Genomic DNA, 23546 nt, shown 5'->3' with positions numbered 1-23546 from the left:
GGCTTACCCATCCTATAGTGTTGTGCAATCATCTTAATAGTTTTATACGTACTACTATTAGCTTAATGCAATCCAGATTTGCGCTCATACTTTTAACTGGCTAAATAATATCCTAGTTAGTTATATGGCAGATAAAGTGGCAGGTAGTTGATTAACACTAGAACTACTGGACTCGTGACACCTATATAAAAATACATGGTGCAAAGTAGTCAAAATGACTACCTCAGTAGTTCTAGTGTTAATGATAGTTAATCAACTATCTGCCACTTTGCTGAACTGTGAGGAACCATTAAAAGGGTAAAAATGGGAAAAATACTTATACTCATCTTTCTATTACCATCACAAGTGTTAAATGTTGTGACATCACGACAGGCACCACGGATGTATGTTCGCAAATGCTAAACCGACCCAGGCCTTATCAAAGACTGGCAAGAAGAGGTCTGGTATTTCAACTCTCTCAGCAGTGATAAGGACCAGATAGAGGACAATGAGGAATGGATTAAATTATTTTTTTTTTTATCTTTTCATATAAGAAGTTGAATGGCGCACCTAATGTGAAATAGCGTACGCATTTCTATAATTGCATTGAAGTTCTAGGTCTTGTGTACTTCAATATGGGCAATTCCATTTCTTTTCATTTGCATAAATAATTTTTCTGAGTTCTAAAGTACAGTGAAGGAAATATACAACAATAATTATGTGCAGTTAATCACTAAATAAAATTATCCTACTACCAACAAACTATACAAACGAAAATGATAGAAAAACATCCATGTGATGAATGAATCGCGAGAAAACGTTTGATTAATCTGCAAACTGGTGTATAAATGATGCTATAATTATTTCAGAATTGTATAGCAAAACCATACGAGTCACACATTTACGTTTTTTTAGTTGTGAGGGAAGCTAGAGACATCCATAATGTACAGTAAAGTAATCTATCACCGGTCTTATAGCAAACTTAAGCCAGACCCATATGTTACCTCACACCTTTAAATTGAGATTAGCAAGATAATTTAAATTAAAAGAAGATTTTAATTTACTCTTGTTACAACCTCATTCTAATTGGAAAACCCATATAATTGCAATAATTAAAATGTTGCCATCCTGGCATGACAAAATGATTAGCATGACCTTAAATTGAATTGCTTGACATATCTATCACTAGCTATTACTTAGATGTTGTCAATAAATCATTTCTGAAATGTACTATTATTTATATTCATAGCTGCTTCATTAAAAGAGAGGTATATAAGTAATTTGCTGAATTAAATGTAATTTGTTTTATTAAATTATAATTTAATCTAAATATTAAACTAAATGATATTGAGACTATCCCATCTAAACTCCATTTATTTTCTTGATGTGAGTTCTTGTAGTTATTTTAAAGACTGCATATTCTGTTATACAGTATGTTACATGATGCACAAATGTAACCCACAGAGTTAACTTCTCTTTTTTTTCTTCCTTTTTTGCAGTTTTGTCTTTTTTCCTCTACTTCTTCTAAGGCTATGTGTGCACGTCTGCATTCTGCCATGACAAGTATTCTGCAGCGTTTTTTTACTGTATGTGCGTTTCAAAACGCAAGCCGAAAAGCTGCGTTTTGGATGTATTTCGAATGCAGAATGGATGCAGAATTCATGCATTTTGGATGGTTGCTCTGCCATAGACAGAGTGGGAAAAGCATCCAAAACGCACAAAAGAAGTGACATGTTGCTTTTTTAGAACACAGGGATTCGGCCACAAATTTCAGCATGCAAAACGCAACGTGCACATGGAATTTGCACAAGATACATAGACTTTGCTGGGGATGCAGAACACATGCATTTACGCTGTACTGCTAGATGCAGCGTAAATGCATGCAATACGCACACGTGCACACACAGCCTAAAGGTGGCTTTACACGCTACGACATCGCTAAAGCGATCTTGTTGGGGTCACGGATTGTGTGATGCACATCCGGCCACTTTAGCGATGTCGTTGCGTGTGACACCTATTGGCGATTTTGAATCGTTGCAAAAACGTTCAAAATCACTAATCGGTGACATCCACCCCTAATCTTAATTATCGTTGCTGCTGCAGTAACGATGTTGGTCCTCGTTTCTGCAGCAGCACACATCGCTACGAGTGACACCGCAGGAACGACGAACCATTCCTTACCTGCGTCCCGCCAGCAATGAGGAAGGAAGGAGGTGGGCGGGATGTTCCGGCCGCTCATCTCCGCCCCTCCGCTTTGATTGGGCGGCCGCTTAGTGACGTCGCTGTGACGTCGCGATGTCGCCTAATGCACCTCCCCCTTGAGGGAGGGATCGTTCGGTAGTCACAGCGACGTCGCAGAGCAGGTATGTGCGTGTGATGCTGCCATAGCGATAATGTTCGCTACTGCAGCGATCACCACATATCGTTACAACGATAGGGGCAGGTGCTATGGCGCTCAACTTCGCTAGCAATTGCTAGCAATGTCACAGCGTGTAAAGTGGCCCTAAGAGTCAGAACTTTTTTAGTATTAAATTGACATAACCATATTGTTGTCATGCACCATTTGTATCCGCTCAAGCGGATTACTTCTACGGCATCAGACTCTGTTCACATTGCAGAATCCGACAGGCAAACTGGTCTCTCTTAAGTGCTCAGCTCGGCTGGGAGTCGGATCAGTTGTTTCACTGCTCCCAGGTATGCAAGAGTTAATCCTTGTGGAGTAGCGTGCTGAGAGCCAGGTTGCTATATTCCTTCCACAGCTTTTTCCCACCTATTTAAGGATGAGGTGTATAGTAGTCGACTGCCGAAGATAGTCTCTGCTTGCAGTGATGAAATCCCGGTGTCCGTGGCATACCTCTATTTGGTGACCAGCTAATCGTTGTCTACTTGGCTTGAGTGTTCCCTTTTTGGTTTATTCCTTTTGGTGTCATTTTGTCTCTCATATGTTTTCATGTGCGGTGTGAGTGTTTCAGTTTTATCTCCTTATCTGTGCATTTGGGAGGTTGTTACCAGGGGTCCTGCCCATCCCAGGGTTGGTGTTATTAGGACAGGGCCGGACAGGAGACATGGCTTAGGGTGGTGAGCTGGACCTACCTACCATCTAGGGTACCTCCAGGGTCAGGTTGAGCTCAGGGCCCCCTTACTCATAGGGTCACTATGACCTGAAACGCGTAATGATTTTCTATCTATACATGTATATTTTAACATGTTTCCAATAAACAAATGTTTTATTTAAATTGAAGATTGGACTACAGGTGCTGGATTTTTTTCTTTGTATTTGGATTTCAGTAAGACAATGATCCCAAACACACAGCAAGGAAACTCTCACTTGGTTTCATAGGAATCCAATCAAAAACTTATGGAAGGAACTAAAGCTTAGAGTTCATAAAAGGAGCACACAGAACATTCAGGGTTTGAAGAGTGTTTGGGTGGAAGAATGGGCCAACCTCACACCTTAGCAGTGTGAACACTTTCTCCATACAGGTGTCTTAAAACTGTCATCACTAACAAAGGCTTTTGTACACAGTTTTAAATATATTTCAGTAAGCATTTTCATTACTTTTACCTCATGTCAGTTCTCATTATTCCACATACCAACTTAATTTATGGACATTTATGGTTTGATTTCTTTGCCTGTGTTGATTATATAGGTTGTTGGCAACATCTGATGAAAAGTCTTAGAAAATTGGTTATGTGTCCAATACTATAGCCCACTGTAAACTCTTGCGGATGTTATCCATGGTGTGATTTGAACCCATGATCCCAGAAATGCAATGTTACAGTGTTAACCACTGAGCCACCATGCTGCTGAAATTTGAGTGAATCTGTTGAATTGGAATTTCAGCAGATTTTTTTTCATGATAAATGTAAATTCGTCAAAGGTTGTGAATAATTGTTTTTAAGTAATTTGCAGTTTAGCAAAAAACATACATTAATACAAAAATTATTTTCTTCATTGTGTCCTTCTTGGTGCTCCAGCTTACTTGTGATGTTGGGGATGGGCTCTAAACAGATTGAGTCTCTTTCAATCTTTTGCAATATATTCCCATCTTAATTCTCTTGCATAGAAATAATTTGGGATACAGGATAGTGACAGTATCTACACTGTACTACATTCATAGTATGCACTTCCTAAAAACTATTTCTATTGGTTGCCCCGCAGTAAACAGAGGATAATTCTGCATAGACATGGCTGTGTAGAGTATTGTGCCTGTATGTCAATCAGTGCTCATCTCACTACGTGGGTGTATGAATTGCTTTAGACTCCAATTGGTGCCATACTATGTGAGTAAATGTCATAAGCTCTTTACTGGATAGCATTTCAACAAAGTTTGAATGACAAATATTAATTTTATTATTTATGCTCTGAATTTTTTATTGGGACAGTCCTTTCGATGATCATATACTATTTGAGACTTTACTGCTCTTTTGAATAATACTCTTGTGAATAAAAGTAATTTTTTATTACAACCAGGCTTTGATTTTCAAGTCATTAGAGTCCATCTTTACATGTGTATGTATGTTTTTGCCTATTACTTTATGATTAGATTCCACTTAAGCCTTGGAAGGAGGTTGCAGAATGTGTTCTCACTCATTTAGGCTTCTGAAAGATTGTACAAAAAGGTCATAGGTTACATCCTCATATAACACACAGTGAAATGACCTCATAAATCAAATCACTATATGCTCTATTGAAGCATATGTGATACAGCTGGTGACGACTACCTACTCATCACAATATTAGACATCTATAATCTTCCAGTGACCTCTCCTGGAACTACATTATTTTATGATCATTTCCAAGTGGACAAGGTTACAATCAGATATAACATTCCTTTTTTTACTTTTCCAATTTAAACATTTGTACGTATGGATAAGAAATAATTAGCTTTAATTATGCAAGCCTAGAGCCAATACTAGGTTACCAAATGTTATCATTATATGTGCTCATAATTCTTTTTAATAGACATGAGCAAAACCTTGAAACTCATTGCCTTTGCATTACCATGACATTAAATTTTTAATTAAATGTTAGAAGGTGTAAGAGGTTGTATGTGCATTGGTATTTTACAAAGAAACCATATTATCCAATAGTCATTTGTATTAAACCTCGGGCCCCACCTCACAGAACAGTAGAGTCTCTCACTTTAAAGTAGTCAGGTAATATGCCAAATTACTGCTAACCCAGTTGCGGTTTGTAGAAGAGGCCACATATAGTTCAATATGATAAAATCAATGTTTGAAAAGCCACTGATTTTGTATTATTTTTTTTTTTTTTTTTCATTTCAATGCTGTTGTTAATTAACACTTGCTGGCCATTGGCATGGTATTCCAGTATGAATTAGGATTCATTTTAGTAGGGATGAGAAAAATTTCCATAAACTCACAGGTCCCTAAAATGCTAAAAAAAAATAATTCACCAGTGAATCTAATTTTAATATTTTACTGCCTTGTTTGGGCACCTGGTATGTGTCATGGTCAGACACATCTAGTGTAATTTATGAAGGAGAGACTTTGAAACTCACAACTCCTATGCGGACAATGCAAGAACTCCCAAGAATTAGAAGGCAGATGGACTCTAATTCAGCCTTTATTAGACACAAAGGGGGTCTCGTACACATTCTGTTAAAATTATTAGGTAGTGCATCTCCTACACTCACTAAGCCTATGAAATAAGTGCAATGGCTGCCAGAAATTTTAAGGCCTCCAATAGATCCTTGAAGAAACATAGAGGATGGCATCAGAATATATTTTTTGACAATTTTAAAAATATTGTCATTCCAACATTGCTAAAGCCTATGTAGTCAGTGCAAGGCCTAGCTTAAATTACAAGGAGGAATTGCAATACATGCAGCAAGAGATATAGAGGAGAGCATAAGTACCTTTTGGGACAATTTAAAAAAGATTCTAATGTCTACCCTGGTAAAGCTTATGCAGTCAGTGCAAGGCCTAGCTTAAATTTTAAGGGATTGAAATACGAGAAGCAAAAGATATAGAGGAGGGGCGCTGACTTCATTCCTCCTCCTCACTCCATCCCCCCCAAAAAACCTATGCATCATTGATGGCTGCTCACTCAACCCCGGCCCACATGCCTGCTGCCTTAGGTTAACTCTCAACTTTGCTCTCTCCTGTAAGCCACACATCCAAGCCCTCTTCACCTCCTGTCATCTACAACTCAAAAACAATTTCAGGATTTGTGCATTCCTTAACCAAGAATCTGCAAAACACTAGTCCATGCCCTCATTATCTCTCTACTAAACTACTGAAACCTACTGCTCTGTGGCCCCCTTCTTACACTTTTGCACCACTACAATCTATCTTAAGCTATGCTGCCCGACTAATCCACTTGTCCTCCCACTACTCCCCAACCTCACTTCTCTGCCAATCCCTTCTCTGGCTCCCCATAATCCAAACACTCCAGTTCAAAACCCTAACCATGACATACAAAACCATCCACAACCTGTCTCCCCCGTACATCTGTGACCTGGTCTCCCTGTACTTACCTTCATGTAACATGCAATCATTACAAGATCACCTTCTCACTTGCCCTCTATCTCCTTTTCCCACAATCGTATACAAGATTTTTCCCATGCATTCACCATACTCTGGAACTCTCTGCACCAACACAGCAGACTCTCTCCTACCTTGGAAAGCTTCAAAAGAAACTAAAGATTCACCTCTGACCAGCATATGTCGTGCCCAGGGGCAGCCGAGCTGCTCGGATTCAGGCGGTCCATGGGTCGAGGGGTCCCGGACCCAGGAGCACTGTCAAACAGTTTTTAAATGAAATGGGAAAAAATAATAAAAATAGTCTGACTACGCCACTCGCGATGCGCAGCCAGGGATAGTAGGGCCGCCACTGCCAGTCTTCCCTGGGTGTGATGGATGGGGCAGTGTGGATGGTGGAGCCCTCCGCCAGCAGGGCTTTTCCCCAGGGGTAGGTGAGGGTTAACGTGGAGGCGAAGAGCAATAAATCAGTCCAGGCAGGGGAGTGCGGTTTGATTGCTGTTACTTACAGCTGGGTTCGCATCCTGGAGACGCGCTGGATCCCAGGTGTGCCCGAGTCCACAATAGCTGTGCCAGCCAACCTGGTGCCACTATCCCACCAATGCACTCTGGTGTGTTTGTTGGTCCTCCCTGGTGTGGAGCTCCTGGAGGTCCTCTTAGTGTCTGGGATCTGCCGCAGGCAGCTTGGACTATTTAAGGGAATATGTCCCGGTCGTCCCATTGCTGCTGATGCCTCGGACGTTAGTGGTGTCAGATGAGTCCTGGAAACCCACCCGCCTGGCAGAGTTAAAGGGAACCTGTCATCAGAAATTTTGCTTTAAACCTAAATGTTTCCCCTTCTGCAGCTCCTGGGCTGCATTCTAGCAAGGTTCCTGTTGTTTTTTTGCTCCCTTTTAGACGAAATATAATACTTTATAAAGTTGTACCTTTTGGGATGCAAATTTTCTAAATCGTCCATGGGGGCGGGCTCTCTGGTGTCCGTTATGTCCCTCCTGCTGATTTATGCCATCCCCCAACGCAGCATTTCATACTTCCAGGATGCCGCCCAGTGAGCCCGTGGTCCGGCGCATGCGCAGTGCCACTGTAGCGGGACTGTGCACTGCGTGCACAGTGTGACCGCTGGTGACGTTTGCGCAGGCACGAGATTATGGGCGGCGCTGTGTTGTCATCGCAAGTGCCCGCGCTTTCCCCTCTGCCTCCAGCGTTCTGCGCAAGCGCTGGCCAGATGACCGCACGTTCCTTCTTTCCCATCTTTCCCTGTAGCAGGAAATAGATGGGCGGATCGGAGCAGGCCACCACCGTTACGGCCAGCGCTTGCGCAGAACGCTGGAGGCAGAGAGGAAAGCACGTGCACTAGATTATGGGTGGGCACTTGCAATGATAATCACAGCGCCGCCCATAATCTTGTTGGGGGACGTCGTAAATCGGCAGGATGGACATAACGGACACCAGAGAGCCCGCCCCCATGGACGATTTAGAGAATTTGCATCCCAAAAGGTACACCTTTATAAAGTATTATATTTGGTCTAAAAGGGAGCAAAAAACCAACAGGAACCTTGCTAGAATGCAGCCCAGGAGCTGCAGAGGGGGAAACATTTAGGATTAAAGCAAAATTTCTGATGACAGGTTCCCTTTAACAGATGACTTGAAGTCCCGGTTTGTTCTGGGATCTGCACCCCATGGGTGTAAAGTACTGGGAGCCCAGTATGTCCACCCCACAGGATCACTCTGTCCTTGGAGCTTGCTCTCTCTCACTCCAGCTACTTTCTCCCTTGAGTGGCTGTTGTTTCTCCTCAGGTCCTTGCGGTGTCTTTCTACTCCTTTTTCCCTGTGTCTCAAGATTCTTTTGTCTGTCTTGACACCTTTCTTACAACTGCTCACTTTCATTTCCTCCTACTTCACTCACTTTTTTGAAACTCATTGTTCCGCTGACTACCCACAACTCCCAGGCCACCCATTTTCCCCCAGGTCTGATCTCTCCCTTCCCAGTTGGCTGCCTGTTAGCTCACATTGCCCAGCCCTGTCACTTGGTTCTATGTTAGTTTCCCGCCCTGGTTCTGGAGTGTATATGTCCTGGTGTGCTCGTGTGAGTATTTACTGTCACAGTTATGCAGGACCCAAGCTGTTGCGGTGATGTTACCTTGTTTTGTGACAACTGGTTACCGCAGGGGTGTCCCATTCCCCCTTGGTTAAATCCAGCACATTCGCGGGCTGCAATTCAAACAGGTCATACTGCAGTTTTTACATGTATAACATTTAACAGGTTAACATTTTAAACATTTCTTCCATTGCGGCAAGCACATTTCCTAAAACGTTGCAACCTGGTTTCACCTTCTTTACCACCCGCCACTCAGAGTCTCTGGCACCACTGCTCAGTGGTTTCCCACCCAAAGTCCTTGGTGTCATTTTATTCCTGGATGAGCAACAAGTGGTAAAGTCCTTAGAGAGCGTCACCGGTTCCTGTGGTGACGGGGTCCTGGTCTGCTCCGCCACGGACCCTTCCAGCACCTGCCACTCTCCTGGGAACAGTCCTGTAAAGCAGGCTGCAAGTTTAACCAGGTTTAGCACACAATAGTGCAACTATTTACATTAAAGGTTTGTGTCACTTCCGGTCCTGTGACTCAGATCCATGGTTTCTGGTTAACTTTTAAAAGCATAATTTTGAAACTGTCAAGACATTCAAGGCATTAAAACTTTTTACTTTACTGAAAACATTAACTGGATAACTGGAACATCTTGGCAGTCACTGAAATAACTGGGCCCAGTTACCTTATTGTAGTGTGCAGGGCTGGGTGTTTCTTCAACAACCCTAGCTGGCTGCAGCTCTTCATGTAGAGGGTACCAGTCCCGCTCCCCATGGTGCCTGGTATAGGACACCACATCACCTACTTTCAGGTCCCGCCCAGGGTGACCCCTGGGCAGGTGGGCCCTCATTACCCGACAGGACACGAACACGCTCACACTGAGGCCCGGTTCAGAAAGGAATCCCCAACCATTCTTTTGGTGGAACTGGTCCACTACTCCCATGTAACGGGCCCCACGTGCTCCCCAATTGGCCATCTAGAGGGTCTGATTTTCTTGCAGGTCACAAGCCTTCGTAGGGCCCTCTGGGTCTCACTTTCCTCCCGCTTCCAGGACAGCTTTAAGGCCTTGGCATGGCATGCCTCCTCCACCTCTGGTGACAGGGCAGCACCCAAGCCAGCGGCCTGGACAATCCGAGGCCAGGAGCGAGTAGAGATTCCGGATGGGGCAGGTTGGCTCACCTCCGGGAATTCCCTTACCAGAGCCCCAGCAATAGCAGCTGGTGGGGCCCCCGGGGCTGGATCGGCAGCATCCTTTTCCTCCATGACAGTAGGCAAGGTCATCACAGGTGGAACATCAGACGTCGGTACTGTGTCCTCGGCTGGTGATGGCAGCTATGCGGCCTGGTCCTTTATGGCAGGTTGCAGAGGCATTGCGGCCTGGTCTGGTCTGGCTGTTGGGACTGGGGTTGCAGCCTAGTCCACAGCTGGGGTCAGTATCAAGAGACTACTGGTGGTCGGCTCCAACTGGTGCTCTCTGGTGGTGCAGCATTCTCGTTCCACCTCCACTCCAAGTGGCATCAGCAAGGGGGTCTGGGTGGGCACCTCCTGGCCCAGCACTGGTTGCGCAGCCCGGTTCTCATGGGCCCGCACCAGCACAGCTAAGTTCCGGAGCTCCGCACGCCACTCCATCCTTTGCCGGAGTGACTGCGCCCACGCCCGGATGCAGAACTGGGTCAGCTCCCAATCCAGCCAGGTGGCAGTGCCAGGCTTCAGGTCGCTGGACTCCTGCTCCCCTGAGGCAGACATCCTTTCTCCCCAACATCCAAAACCTTGTTTTTGCAGAGTTCCGGTGTCTCTGTCTTAAGCCGTCCTCTTACATCCTTGACACATCTTAAGGGCGGGGAGTTCAGGTTTAGCGCCCTTTACTGATGGCGCAGCAGTTTTGCAGTCCTGAAAATGGTGGCAAGTAGAGTTGAGCGCGGTTCGTGGTTCTCCAGTTCGCGGTTTCAGTGATTTTGGGGGGTGTTCTAGATTGCACTAGAACTCGAGCTTTTTGCTAAAAGTTCGTCAGCTCGAGTTACGTTCGAGAACGGTTCTATCAGCCAAAAGCCAAGCTAATTACTAGCTGGCTTTTCGCTGTAATAGTGTAAGTCACTCTGTGACTTACACTATTATCAAATTTCAGCGTATAGTGTGCGGGGACTGCACGTTTAGATCACTGCTGCTGGGATAATGGCGATCGCCATTTTTTTTTTTCTTTTCTTCCTTCCCGTGTAGTGGGGCGGGCCAGCATGTCAGCCAATCCCAGACACACACACAGCTAAGTGGACTTTTTGCCAGACAAGCAAGGGCATGTGTCATAGGATGTCCATGTCACATGTCCCTGCATTATAAAAACGGGTATCTGCCCGTCTGGATGCCATTATCTGCCTCCTGCGTCTGGGTGTCAGTCACCGCTGGCGCAGCTCCTGTCGCCGGTCCTGCTGTGTACGCTCTACACACAGCGCTATACAGAATAGGGATAAAAGTTTCTTTCAGCCCTTTTAAGGGCTAATTACAGCAGGCTCAGAGCCATAGGTGACAGTCAGGTCCGTGGAAACAGTTTTTAACAGCTACAGATAACAGCATCTGTGTAGCTAAGCTGCGGGACTTCCTTGCTGCATTTCACCATTAGGAGGGATAGAAAGTGAGGGTTCCTTTCCTCTACACTGACCGACAACCCAGCCACTGTGCCCTCCTGCCCTTTCTAGCAAAGCCATTTTAATTGCAGAGTGCTGCCAGTTAGTGCCATCCAAAGAGTGGCTGCTGTCCTCCATTATTGTGGCACTTGTGCAAAGCAAGTCCCACCACCTTTGCATTCTCCCCTCATGCACACTTTTGCAAAGCCATTTTAATTGAAAAGAGTGCTGCCAGTTAATGGCATCCAAAATGTGGCTGTTGGACTTCATTAGTGTCCCACTGGTGCCAAGCAAATTGCAGCACCTCTGCATTGCACCCTCAAGCTCATTGTTACTAAGCCATTATAATAGCAAACACTGAGGAAACTTAGTGGCATCCAAAAAGTGGCTGTTGGACTTCATAAGTGTCCCACTGGTGCCAAGCAATTTGCAGCACCTCTGCATTGCACCCTCAAGCTCATTGTTACTAAGCCATTATAATAGCAAACACTGAGGAAACTTAGTGGCATCCAAAAAGTGGCTGTTGGACTTCATAAGTGTCCCACTGGTGCCAAGCAATTTGCAGCACCTCTGCATTGCACCCTCAAGCTCATTGTTACTAAGCCATTATAATAGCAAACACTGAGGAAACTTAGTGGCATCCAAAAAGTGGCTGTTGGACTTCATTAGTGTCCCAATGGTGCCAAGCTATTTCCAGCACCTCTGCATTGCACCGTCAAACTCATTTTTACTAAGCCATTATAATAGCAAACACTGAGGAAACTTAGTGGCATCCAAAAAGTGGCTCTTGGACTTCATTAGTGTCCCACTGTTGCCAAGCTATTTCCAACACCTCTGCATTGCACTGTCAAACTCAGTTTTACTAAGCTATTAGAAGAGCAAACTGTGCTGCCAGTTTAAGAGCCATAGTTGCATTGTCAGGGATAGTTATTTTGTTTATTCTGCTGTCAAAAAACGCAGACCACCGCTGCAATCTACACCACCTCTCATTTTTTACTGCCATATTTTCAGTGCACAATCTTGTCGCAATCAAAATGAGTGGCAAAATGACAGATGCTGGTGGAAAGAGGAACAGGCATGTTGGAAAAGGAAAAAAGTGTTTGTCCATGGGGAAGGTGGCAAAGCTCAATTAACATCTGCTGAAGATAGGCCATCTTCCAGCAAAAGTAAGATGTCTACTACTTACCGTGGACAATCCGATGTGCTCCCTTTTTTACGGACACGAACAACTGGAACAAAGGTAGATGATGGCCAAAGAAAGAAAATGCTTGAATGGATCTCAAGTGGTCCAACAAGTGCCCTCTACGCCACCTCAACTACCGCATCCAAAAAACACCAGTCCTCTGAGTTGTCCTCCCAATCACACTTCTCCCAGCTCTCAAGTCTCCATCCGCACTGCACAGTATGGTGGAACAGATATGCCTGAGTCTGCAGAGCTGTTCAGTCACACTATAGCCTGGGAATCAGAGGTCTGCTCCCAAGCTATAGTGAGTACAGACCAGGAAATGGTCTGCAGTGATGCCCTGATCCTTTGTGACTCTGATTCAGGCCATGAGGACCAAGTTTCTGAGCATAATTTTGACCCTTATTCACAAACTGTAACACCTGTTGTTATAGACAATGAGGAACATACTGATGACGATGAGACACAGATACCAGATTGGGATGACAACTTAAATATTCATTCAGGGCAGGAAGAGGCTCGGTCTGAGGGTGAGGGGAGTGCAAACACAACAATTGATGAGTAAGTTCTAGATCCCACCTACTGTCAACCCACAGTCAGGCACTCGAGGAGGTCAACAAAGGCGATAGAGAAAGATGCAACTGACGACGAAGTTACCTTGCGCCTTCCTGGACAGAGGAGGAGTACTGGTAGACGTCTACAACTGCATCCTCAGCCACCACTCTGCCTCTGAGCAGTAGTCGGGGTGGCTCAGCAGGTCGCATGCCTTCTAAGCCTTGCCTAGCCTGGTCCTTTTTTGACCTTGCAAAGGATCGCCCAAATCATGTGATCTGTAAAATTTGTCGGGAATATTTTAGTAGAGGCAAAAACCTCAGCAGTTTGACAACTTCTTCCATGAATCGTCACATGAATAAATATCATATTTCCCAGTGGGAAGCTCACCGTGCTGCAATGCGGCCTAGTGGAGCGGACCATTTACTGCCTGCCCCTTCCAGTGCATCCCCACGCTCTTCCTCCTCTAGGTCTGTGGGCACAGCTGTCACACCTGGTTTTCCACGCACAACTCTCACCACTGTAACCGCAACAGGCAGTTTGCTGGGTAGGTTGTCAGTTGGTTTGGAAGGGGAAACAAGTGCGTGTGTACAGCTCTCTCAAGAAACAAATGGGGATGGCACCACCTTGAATAAATAAATTATGGAAGTGTGCTCCAACCCATAAATAGAACATAGAACACAACACATGGGAAAGAGTGGGCACAACTACACCAAACATGTACTGGAAAATCCAGAATAATGGAATGAAGCAAGAGGAGTCCCTTGTTGCATGCAAAAAGTGTGAAAAAGTTTATTGATAACACAGAGAAATATTATTAAGAACACTTAAAACTGGGAAAGATCAAAGGGGTGATCCACCCATGAACAGTTTAGCACATCACATCAGAAGTGTGGGTGCGCCTGCCCCACGCGTTATGCCACCATGTGTGGCTTCATCAGGGGTAAATGAAGGAATGACCAGAGCCTAGATATATATATACAGAAGGACCATAGATAATTACTGACCGGTGTGTTGAATATACCACTCACCAAACAAACAAGGAGGGCGGAATCCTCTGTAACCTCCATGTAAGCTGGAACCAAGCTGTGGGCGTGCATTCAGCAGTGTAATGCAGCACCATGTGGTCCGGTCATGTGACCGGAGTGACGTCAAGCCCCGCCCCGCAGCTCCTGTGGAGTGCGGAAGCAGATCTCAGTGTCATTCAGAGTCTGGTATCACTAAGGATACCACAGATAAGACCCTGAATAGCAGATGTGCACATCTATTGGTTCCATAGTAATGTAATCCTTTAGTGCAAAACAGGAAACTGGTCACCACAGTATATAATAAAACAATGGGAAGACTTGATATGTTAATGTGGATCTGTCCGAATGATTCAGAACGAGAGGTTATCCATGGAAGATCATTCATCGAGCATATCAGAAAGCTATCAACACGGATCGCCATACTTTGCTGAAACCTAAGGATCATAAGCCTAAAAACGACTCTCCACGGTTGGTAACCACTTTTAATTGTCAGTGGTCAGATATATATCGGACCTTGAATAGAAATTGGAACATCTTGTTGTCTGATTCCAATTTAAAAAAACTTATCTCTTCCAGACCACTCTTAACAGCAAGGAGATCAGCAAATTTGAGGGACCAACTTTGTAGGAGCCATTTTGTACAACCAACTACCCGTGTTGGTAGAGGAACCATTTTGAAGGGATCTTTTCCATGTGGACAGTGCTCCATTTGCCAATTCATGCCTCCTTTATCCAATTTCCTGAACCATCGTGACCAGAAATCGTATATATTACAGCATTATGTCAGCTGTAGGTCCCAAAATGTAGTATATGCTCTTACCTGCCCTTGCCGACTCATTTACGTTGGACAGACCTCGCAGGAGCTGCGCCATCGCATTCAGAAGCATTTCTCGGACATAGCGTTGGCATCTAAACATCTAAAACAGGGACGAACGATCTCTACAGTGGCACAACACTATCTCAGGCACCATGGTAGCAGAATTGGAAACACAACTGTGGTTGACTTGGATAGAGTTTTGAGCAATATACGAGGGGGTAATCCTACTCCGGCACTCCTGAGAACTGAGTCTTGGTGGATCTTTCAGCTGGATGCAGTTATGCCCAATGGCATCAACGAGAATCTTCTATTTACTGGCTACTATAAAAAATAGATATTTGTGTCCTGCAATTTAAATGGGCTTCCCTTCCCTCTTTCCTCTTTGGTTCACTGCACACATGAGAATTCTATATAAAATCTCTTAAAGATATTTTACTGTGTCTGTAATGAACTCACTTTCTGTTCTATTTGCATACCTGCTTGTTTGTTTACCCTTGTTGTTTTGCATCTATGCATTACATTGTATTTAAATGTGCATTGTCTTTGCAGAGAACATATCAAGTCTTCCCATTGTTTTATTATATACTGTGGTGACCAGTTTCCTGTTTTGCACTAAAGGATTACATTACTATGGAACCAATAGATGTGCACATCTGCTATTCAGGGTCTTATCTGTGGTATCCTTAGTGATACCAGACTCTGAATGACACTGAGATCTGCTTCCGCACTCTACAGGAGCTGCGGGGCGGGGCTTGACGTCACTCCGGTCACATGACCGGACAACATGGTGCTGCATTACACTGCTGAATGCACGCCCACAGCTTGGTTCCAGCTTACATGGAGGTTACAGAGGATTCCGCCCTCCTTGTTTGTTTGGTGAGCGGTATATTCAACACACCGGTCAGTAATTATCTATGGTCCTTCTGTATATATATATCTAGGCTCTGGTCATTCCTTCATTTACCCCTGATGAAGCCACACATGGTGGCGTAACGCGTGGGGCAGGCGCACCCACACTTCCTCTCTCATTATTTACTCATCTGGTATTGTATTGGCTTTCTTTGATCTGTACCATATTCATGTTAGTCCTACATTTTGTGACTATGTATTGCTGTATACTGTTCTCTGGTACTGTTATTTTTGAGCCTATGTGATTTATTCCATCTGCATTATTCCATGGGGTTTCAGTGGTGATGTGCTAAACTGTTCATGGGTGGATCACCCCTTTGATCTTTCCCAGTTTTAAGTGTTCTTAATAATATTTCTCTGTGTTATCAATAAACTTTTTCACACTTTTTGCATGCAACAAGGGACTCCAGTTGCTTCATTCCATTATTCTGGATTTTCCAGTACATGTTTGGTGTAGTTGTGCCCACTCTTTCCCATGTGTTGTGTTCTATGTACAGCTCTCTCAGACATCGATAGCACCAACGTTGGATGAAGGCAACATCATGTCTACGCCTGCACTTTCCTCTCAAACCTGCATTTTTCCAGGGACACCCTACTCACCACCGTCTACACACAGCAGCCAGATCTCTGGCCCTCAGATGTGGACAAATAAAAGGCCATTTCCTGTGACCCATGACAAAGCTAAGAGGTTGACTTTATCCCTCTGTAAGCTCTTGGCTACCGAAATGCTGCCTTTCCACCTGGTGGATACACAGGATTTTAGAGACCTTATGTCTCTCGCTGTGCCCCAGTACCAGTTGCCCAGTCACCACTACTTCTCTAAGAAAGGTGTGCCTGCGCTACACCAGCATGTCGCACACAACATCACCGCTTCCTTGAGAAACTCTGTGTGTGAACGGGTGCATTTCACCACCGCTACTTGGACCAGTAAGCATGGACAGGGACGTTACATGTCGCTGACTGGGCACCGGGTAACTATGGTGATAGATGGTGAAGAGTCTGCAGCACAAGTCTTGCCGTCCCCACGACTTGTGTGTCAATCCTCTGTCTGTCCAAGTTCCTCCACTGCTTCTGCCTCCTCAACCTCGTCTGGGTCCTCCACCTCCGCCCCAAGCCTGCCTGGTCAGGCCACCAGCGTTGTAACTGCGCACAAGGAATCATGCACACCTCATTACTATGCTGGCAGCAGAGCACAACGGCATCAGGCGGTCTTTATCTTGAAATGTCTTGGAAATAAAAGTCACACAGCGGCTGAGTTGTGGGCAGCTCTGGAGACTGAGTTTGGTAAATGGTTGTCTCCACTCAACCTGCAGCCTGGTAAGGCCGTGTGTGACAATGCTGCAAACCTGGGTGCGGCCCTTCGCCTGGGCAAGGTGACACACGTGCCTTGTATGGCTCACGTGTTGAACCTTGTTGTCCAGCAATATTTAACACACTATCCCAGCCTATATTGTCTTCTGAACAGGGCACAAAAACTGTCTGCTCACTTCCGCCGTTCAACCGCCGCAGCTGAGCGACTTGCATCACTCCAGAAGTCTTTCGGCCTGCCGGTTCATCGCCTGAAATGCGATGTGCCGACACGCTGGAATTCGACTCTTCACATGTTACAGTGACTGTGGCAGCACCGCTGAGCCCTGGTGCAATACATCATGACGTATAGCCTGGGCCAATGAGATACAGTGGTGGTGCAGATCACGCTGATGGAGTGGTCTCAGATCAAGGACCTATGCACCCTTCTGCACAGTTTCAACATGGCGACGAATATGTTTAGCGCTGACAATGCCATTATCAGCATGACAATTCCAGTCATTTACATGCTGGAGCACACGCTAAACACTATTCGGAGTCAGGGGGAGGAAAAACAGGAAGGGGAGGAACTACAGGAGGAGTCATATGCGCAAGAGACAACAACATCACCAAGGTCCAGACGTTCATCATCACCAAGGCGGCAGGCATGGGACCATGGGGGACAGGGATCAACAAGGGCGCATGGTAGCAGGCGAAATGTTGAGGAAGGTGCAGGAGAACATGAATAAATGGAGGACGAACTGTCCATGGACATGGAAGACTCAGCAGATGAGGGAGACCTTGGTCAAATTTCAGTTGAAAGAGGTTGGGGGGAGATGTCGGAGGAAGAAAGAACGGTTAGCACCTCTATGCCACAAACACAGCGTGGACTTGGTCCGCATGGCTGTGCAAGACACATGAGCGCCTTCTTGCTGCACTACCTCCAACATGACCCTCGTATTGTCAAAATTAGAAGTGATGATGACTACTGGCTTGCCACACTATTAGATCCCCGGTACAAGTCTAAATTTTGTGACATAATTCCAGCCATAGAAAGGGACGCACGTATGCAGGAGTATCAGCAAAAGCTGTTACTCGATCTTAACTCGGCTTTTCCACCAAACACCCATGGTGCACGGAGGGAATCTGCTAGTTGTAACTTGACAAACATGGGACGGTCTCGTCATCTTCAACAGTCTACCCGTACCAGCAGCACCGTATCTGGTGCTGGTAACAGCAATTTTATTGAATCTTTTCATAATTTTTTTAGACCATCCTTTGCAAGGCCACCAGAGACAATAAGTCTAACACATAGTCAACGGCTGGAGAGAATGATACAGGAGTATCTCCAAATTAACATCGATGCCATGACTTTGCAAAGGGAGCCTTGCTCATTTTGGGCTTCAAATCTTGAAAAATGGCCAGAGCTCTCCACTTACGCCTTGGAGATCTTGTCGTGTACAGCTGCCAGCGTTATCTCTGAACGTGTCTTCAGTGCTGCTGGGTGTGGGCTGACAGATAAGCGCACATGTCTATCCACTGACAATGTGGACAGATTAACGTTCATCAAAATGAACAAGTCATGGATCCACAAGGAATTTACTACCCCTGTGTCATCCTGGGGAGAGTAAATGCTTGTGGATTTGGAATGTGCTTGATGCAAATCAAAACATCCTGTTTGCAACTAGGGCACAAGTGCTGCCACTGAAGTGGTGTCTGTGTGGCCCAATTTTTGGAAAAAAGGGAGACTCTGCTTGGAGTAACCCTTCCTGTGTTTTTTAAATGGAGCCAAGATGAACAAGTCATGGATCAGCAAAGACTTTGCTACCTACCCCGGTGTCATCCTGGGGACGGTTATAGATGGCGTATTTTTGAATGTGCTTGATGCAAATCTACCTGTGAAGTGTACAACTGGGGCACAAGTGCTGCCACTGATGGGGTGTCTGTGTGGCCCAATATTTGGAAAAAAGGGAGACTCGCTTGAAGTAACCCTTGCTTGCAGTATTTCTAAAATTAATCCAAGAGGAACAGATCTGGGATCAGCAAAGACTTTGCTACCTACCCCGGTATCATCCTGGGGACAGTTAAGGATGGCATATTTTTGAATGTGCTTGATGCAAATCTACCTGTGAAGTGTACAACTGGGGCACAAGTGCTGCCATTGAAGGGGTGTCTGTGTGGCCCAATTTTTGGAAAAAAAGGGAGACTCCGCTTTGAGTCACCTTGCGGTGTTTTAGAAGGGCATGCCATGCCTATATCTGTGTCTCCTCCTCTTTTTCCTTGTCCAGCTGTTTAGTTTTCGGATGAGTATTTGTCCTTGTCACTTTCCTATGTGTTTGTGTTGTGTTGTGAGTTGTTTGTCACCTTTTGGACTCCTTTGATGGTGTTTTTATGTGTTTGTGATTGCCTCCCATTGTTTCCTATGGGTTTCGAGTGGTTCGCCGAACCGGTTCGCTGAACCGAACTTGAACCAGACCTCGGTTCGGCGAACTGAGCTCGAAACGAACCGAGACCGATTCGCTCATCTCTAGTGGCAAGTTCAAATTTTGGCAGTAAATTCCAAAAAGGCATGCTTGTCACCCGTTTTTGTGGGTCTAGTCTGAATCCTGACGACTGTGCCAGTTTGTAAAAGCTTTCGTGCCCCAGGGCAGCCAAGCTGCTAGGATCAGAGCAGTCTGTGGCTCGAGGGGTCCCGGACCTGGGGGCACCGTCGAACAGTTTTTAAATGAAATGGGAAAAAAATAACAAAAAAAGTCCGACTACGCCACTCGTGGTGAATGGCCAGGGAAAGTATGGTCGCCACTCCCAGTCTTCCATGGGAATGATGGATGGGGCAGCATGGATGCTGGAGCCCTCTGCAAACAGGGCTTTTCCCTAGGCATAGATAAGGGTTCACGTGAAGGCGCAGGGCAATAAATCAGTCCAGACAGGGGAGTGCGGTTTGGTTGCTTTTACTTACAGCTGGGTTCGCACCTTAGAGACGTGCTGGATCCCAGGTGCGAGCAAGTCCACTATAGCTGTGCCAGCCAACCTGGTGCCACTCTCCCACCGATGCTCTCGGGTGTGTTTGTCAGTCCTCCCTGGTATGGAGCTCCTGGAGGTCCTCTTAGTGTCTGGCTCCTGCCGCAGACAGCTTGGACTATTTAAGGGACTATGTCCCGGTCGTCCCTTTGCTGCTGATGCTTCGGATGTTAGTGGTGGCAGAAGAGTCCTGGAAAGAAACCCACCAGCCTGGCAGAATTAACAGATGGCTTGAAGTCCCGGTCTGTTCTGGGATCTGCACCTCGTGCGTGCAAAGTATTGGGAGCCCTGGGTGTCCACCTCGCAGGATCCCTCTGTCATTGGAGCTTGCTCTCTCATTTTCCAGCTACTTTCTCCCTTGAGTGGCTGTTGTTTCTGTTCAGGTCTTTGCAGTGTCTTTCTACTCCTCTTTCCCTGTGTCTAAAGACTCCTTTGTCTGTCTTGACACCTTTCTTATGATTGTTCACTTTCACTTCCTCCTACTTCACTCACTTTTTCTAAACTCAATGTTCAGCTGTCTACCCAAACCTCCCAGGCCACCCACTCCTCCCCCAGGTCTGATCTCTCCCTCCCCAGTTGGCTGCCTGTTAGCTTATATTGCCCAGCTCTGTCACCTGGTTCTATGGGAGTCTCCTGCCCTGGTTCTGGATTACATGTGTCCTGGTGTGCTGGTGTGTGTATTTACTGGCACAGTTATGCAGGACTCGAGCTGTAGCTGTGGTGATACATTGTTTTTTGACACCTGGTTACCGCAGGGGTGTCACACATACAACTTGCAGTAACCCTCAGTCCACAATAGGTCTGCATGCCCAATTCTATCCTTTTCAATTCGCTGTAAACTATGAGCTCTCCGGGCAAGGTCATCATTCCTCCTGTATCTGCATAAGCCCTGTATTGTTGAAAACTATTGTACTTTGTCTCTATTATGTTTAACCCTTTTCACATGTAAAGTGCAAAGGAATAAATGACACTAAAATAATAATTCTGATTCTGACTTCCAGCCTGGCAAAGCCTATGCACTATGTGCAAGAGCTGCAAAAAATTAAAAGTCGGGACTTCAAAAAAACCTGGAAAACATGTAAAGGAGAGCCTCGAAAAACATTTTTTCCCATTATTAAGGTTTATTATTGGGACTCTTGGAGTAGTTATGTCTATGCATTTTGTGTAAAGGCTGCCAAAACGTAGAAGGACTCCAATGCACCAAGGAAGAGATGTAGAGGAAGGCTGAGCAAACATTTTTGCCCCATTTTGAAGGAGTAGGACTCCTAGATTGGTAATTTTGATGTACTATGTGCAAGGGCTGACAAAAATTAGAAAGATGCACTCCAACGCAGCCTGGAAGACACTTTTTTTTACCATTTGAAAGAAGGGGGACTCCTAGACTGTAAAACTGATGCACTAAGTTCAAGGGCTGAAAATTGTTTATTTGTGGTCACAGTTGGAGGGCTGTGTGAACTTCCAGCTGTGGCTGCAAATAATTTGAGTGACATCACCGCTTATCACTGTGGCTCAGTCTCTGCCTGAAGCTCATAGCAGGAGATCATGTGCTATGGCCACTCACTGTCAGTTCAGATATAGCAGAGCTCGATCATCGTGGGACCTCATGTGGATTACATCAGACATGGGTATTATTTAGGGTTAATACATTTTTGAAAGAGGGTGATTTTGTATTTTATTTCAAATAAAAGATTTTTTACTATGTTTGTGTTAATTTACTTTCACTTGTAATGGGGGTCTCTCATATGCCTCCCATTACTAATATAGAGCTTAGTGGCAGATGTGAGCTGAAATTAACTTCTTATTACCCCGGTGGCTACCTCACTAGGGCAATTGGGAAGTGCTGGGTAAAGTACCGGGATTGTCACATCTAATGGATGCGACAATCATCGGTAGTTGCAGGCTGCTGTTTTTAGGCTGGGGGGTAATATCCATGGGACTCACCAGCCTGAGAATTGCAGCTCCCAGCTGTCAGGCTTTATCTTGGCTGTGTATCAAAATTGGGGAATCGCGCGCCATTTTTCTTTTTTTAATTATTTATTTAAATAATAAAACAGCCGTATGCATTTCCCCCTATTTTGATTCACAGCCAAGAAAAGCACACAGCTGGGGGCTGTAACCTGTAGCCGTATGCTTTATCTGTGCTGGGTATCATAAAATGGGGAACCCTAGAACAATATTATTTATTTTATACCATGATAGACCCACAGACAGGGTCTGTAATTCCAACCAATTACAGACGCTGTCTGGGGAGGGGTCTAACTGAAGCCAATCAAAGAAACTGGTAGGCAGGGAAATCAGTGAATATGGATGAGGGATAATCAGCGGCCCTGGAAGCACAACCATAGGAGAAGTTACAGTCGTGCTAGAGACTCGGTAAGTATGCCCTGCTTTATTTCTTATTTATTTTCTTTCTTTGAGAGCCCCCTACACCATTTTACAACACAAACATAAGTTTGGCCTCCCATTAAATTCAGTGAGATTGGTATGTTTGCCGAACTGTTCGGCAAACACCAAGAGGCTCGGTAAAGATCGGCGATCCGAATGTTAAAACTGGGTGTAATTCTCAGTATCTGTATTATTCTGAATATACTAATATAAAAAGACTGACCAGCACATCCACTGGGTATGAACAGGTGCACGCTGAAAATTCAACAAAATTACAAAAAAGTTGCACAGCATCACTCAGAAAAGCTAAAATATGCAAACATTAAATATAGGATTTTGGCACTGCATTACTGCTATTGGAAAAAAGGAGATACTAAAGGCCCCGTTACACGCTACGATATATCGGGCGATATGTCGTCGGGGTCACGGATTCCGTGATGCACATCTGGCATCGTTTGATGTATCGTAGCGTGATACAGCTACGAGCGACTGTTAACGAGCAAAAAAACTCACCTTATCGTTGCTCGTTGACACGGCGTTTATTTTCAAAACATCGGTCCCATTCCTGGATGCAGGTTGTTCGTCGTATGACGGAATGACGAACACAGCTTACCTGTGTCCCGCCGGCAATGAGGAAAGAAGGAGGTGGGCGGGATGTTACGTCCCGCTCATCTCCTCCCCTCCGCTTCTATTGCGCGGCCGCTGTGTGACGTCGCTGTGACGCCGAACGTCCCTCCCCCTTTAGGAAGAGGATGTTCGTCACACACAGTGAGGTCGTTCGGGAGGTAAGTACGTGTGACAGGGGTTACCGACTTTGTGCGACACGGGCAACAAATTGCCCGTGATGCAGAAACGACGGGGGCGGGTGTGATCGCACATGCGATCGCACGATAAATCGACGCGTTTAACGGGACCTTTAGTTTACAAATTGGTCAATTTGTGTAAGCCCGGCAGCTGACGACAAGGCGTACCTCTTTTGCCGGGACCCTATCCTAAGATGCCTCTATCTGGGATAAAATAAACTACATGCAATGAACCTACATGTTCATTTAGCTGGATCCTACCTGCCCATTACATGTAGTTTTTTTTTAACCTAGAGAGAGGTGTATCAGGATAGGGTCCTGGTAAAGGAAGTATGCTTTGTCTTCAGCTGCCGGGCTTACATGAATTAGCCAAT

Source organism: Anomaloglossus baeobatrachus, chromosome 2 (assembly GCF_048569485.1).
Source record: "Anomaloglossus baeobatrachus isolate aAnoBae1 chromosome 2, aAnoBae1.hap1, whole genome shotgun sequence".
In the NCBI taxonomy this organism is placed as follows: domain Eukaryota; kingdom Metazoa; phylum Chordata; class Amphibia; order Anura; family Aromobatidae; genus Anomaloglossus; species Anomaloglossus baeobatrachus.
Note: the sequence above shows the minus strand (reverse complement) of the source record.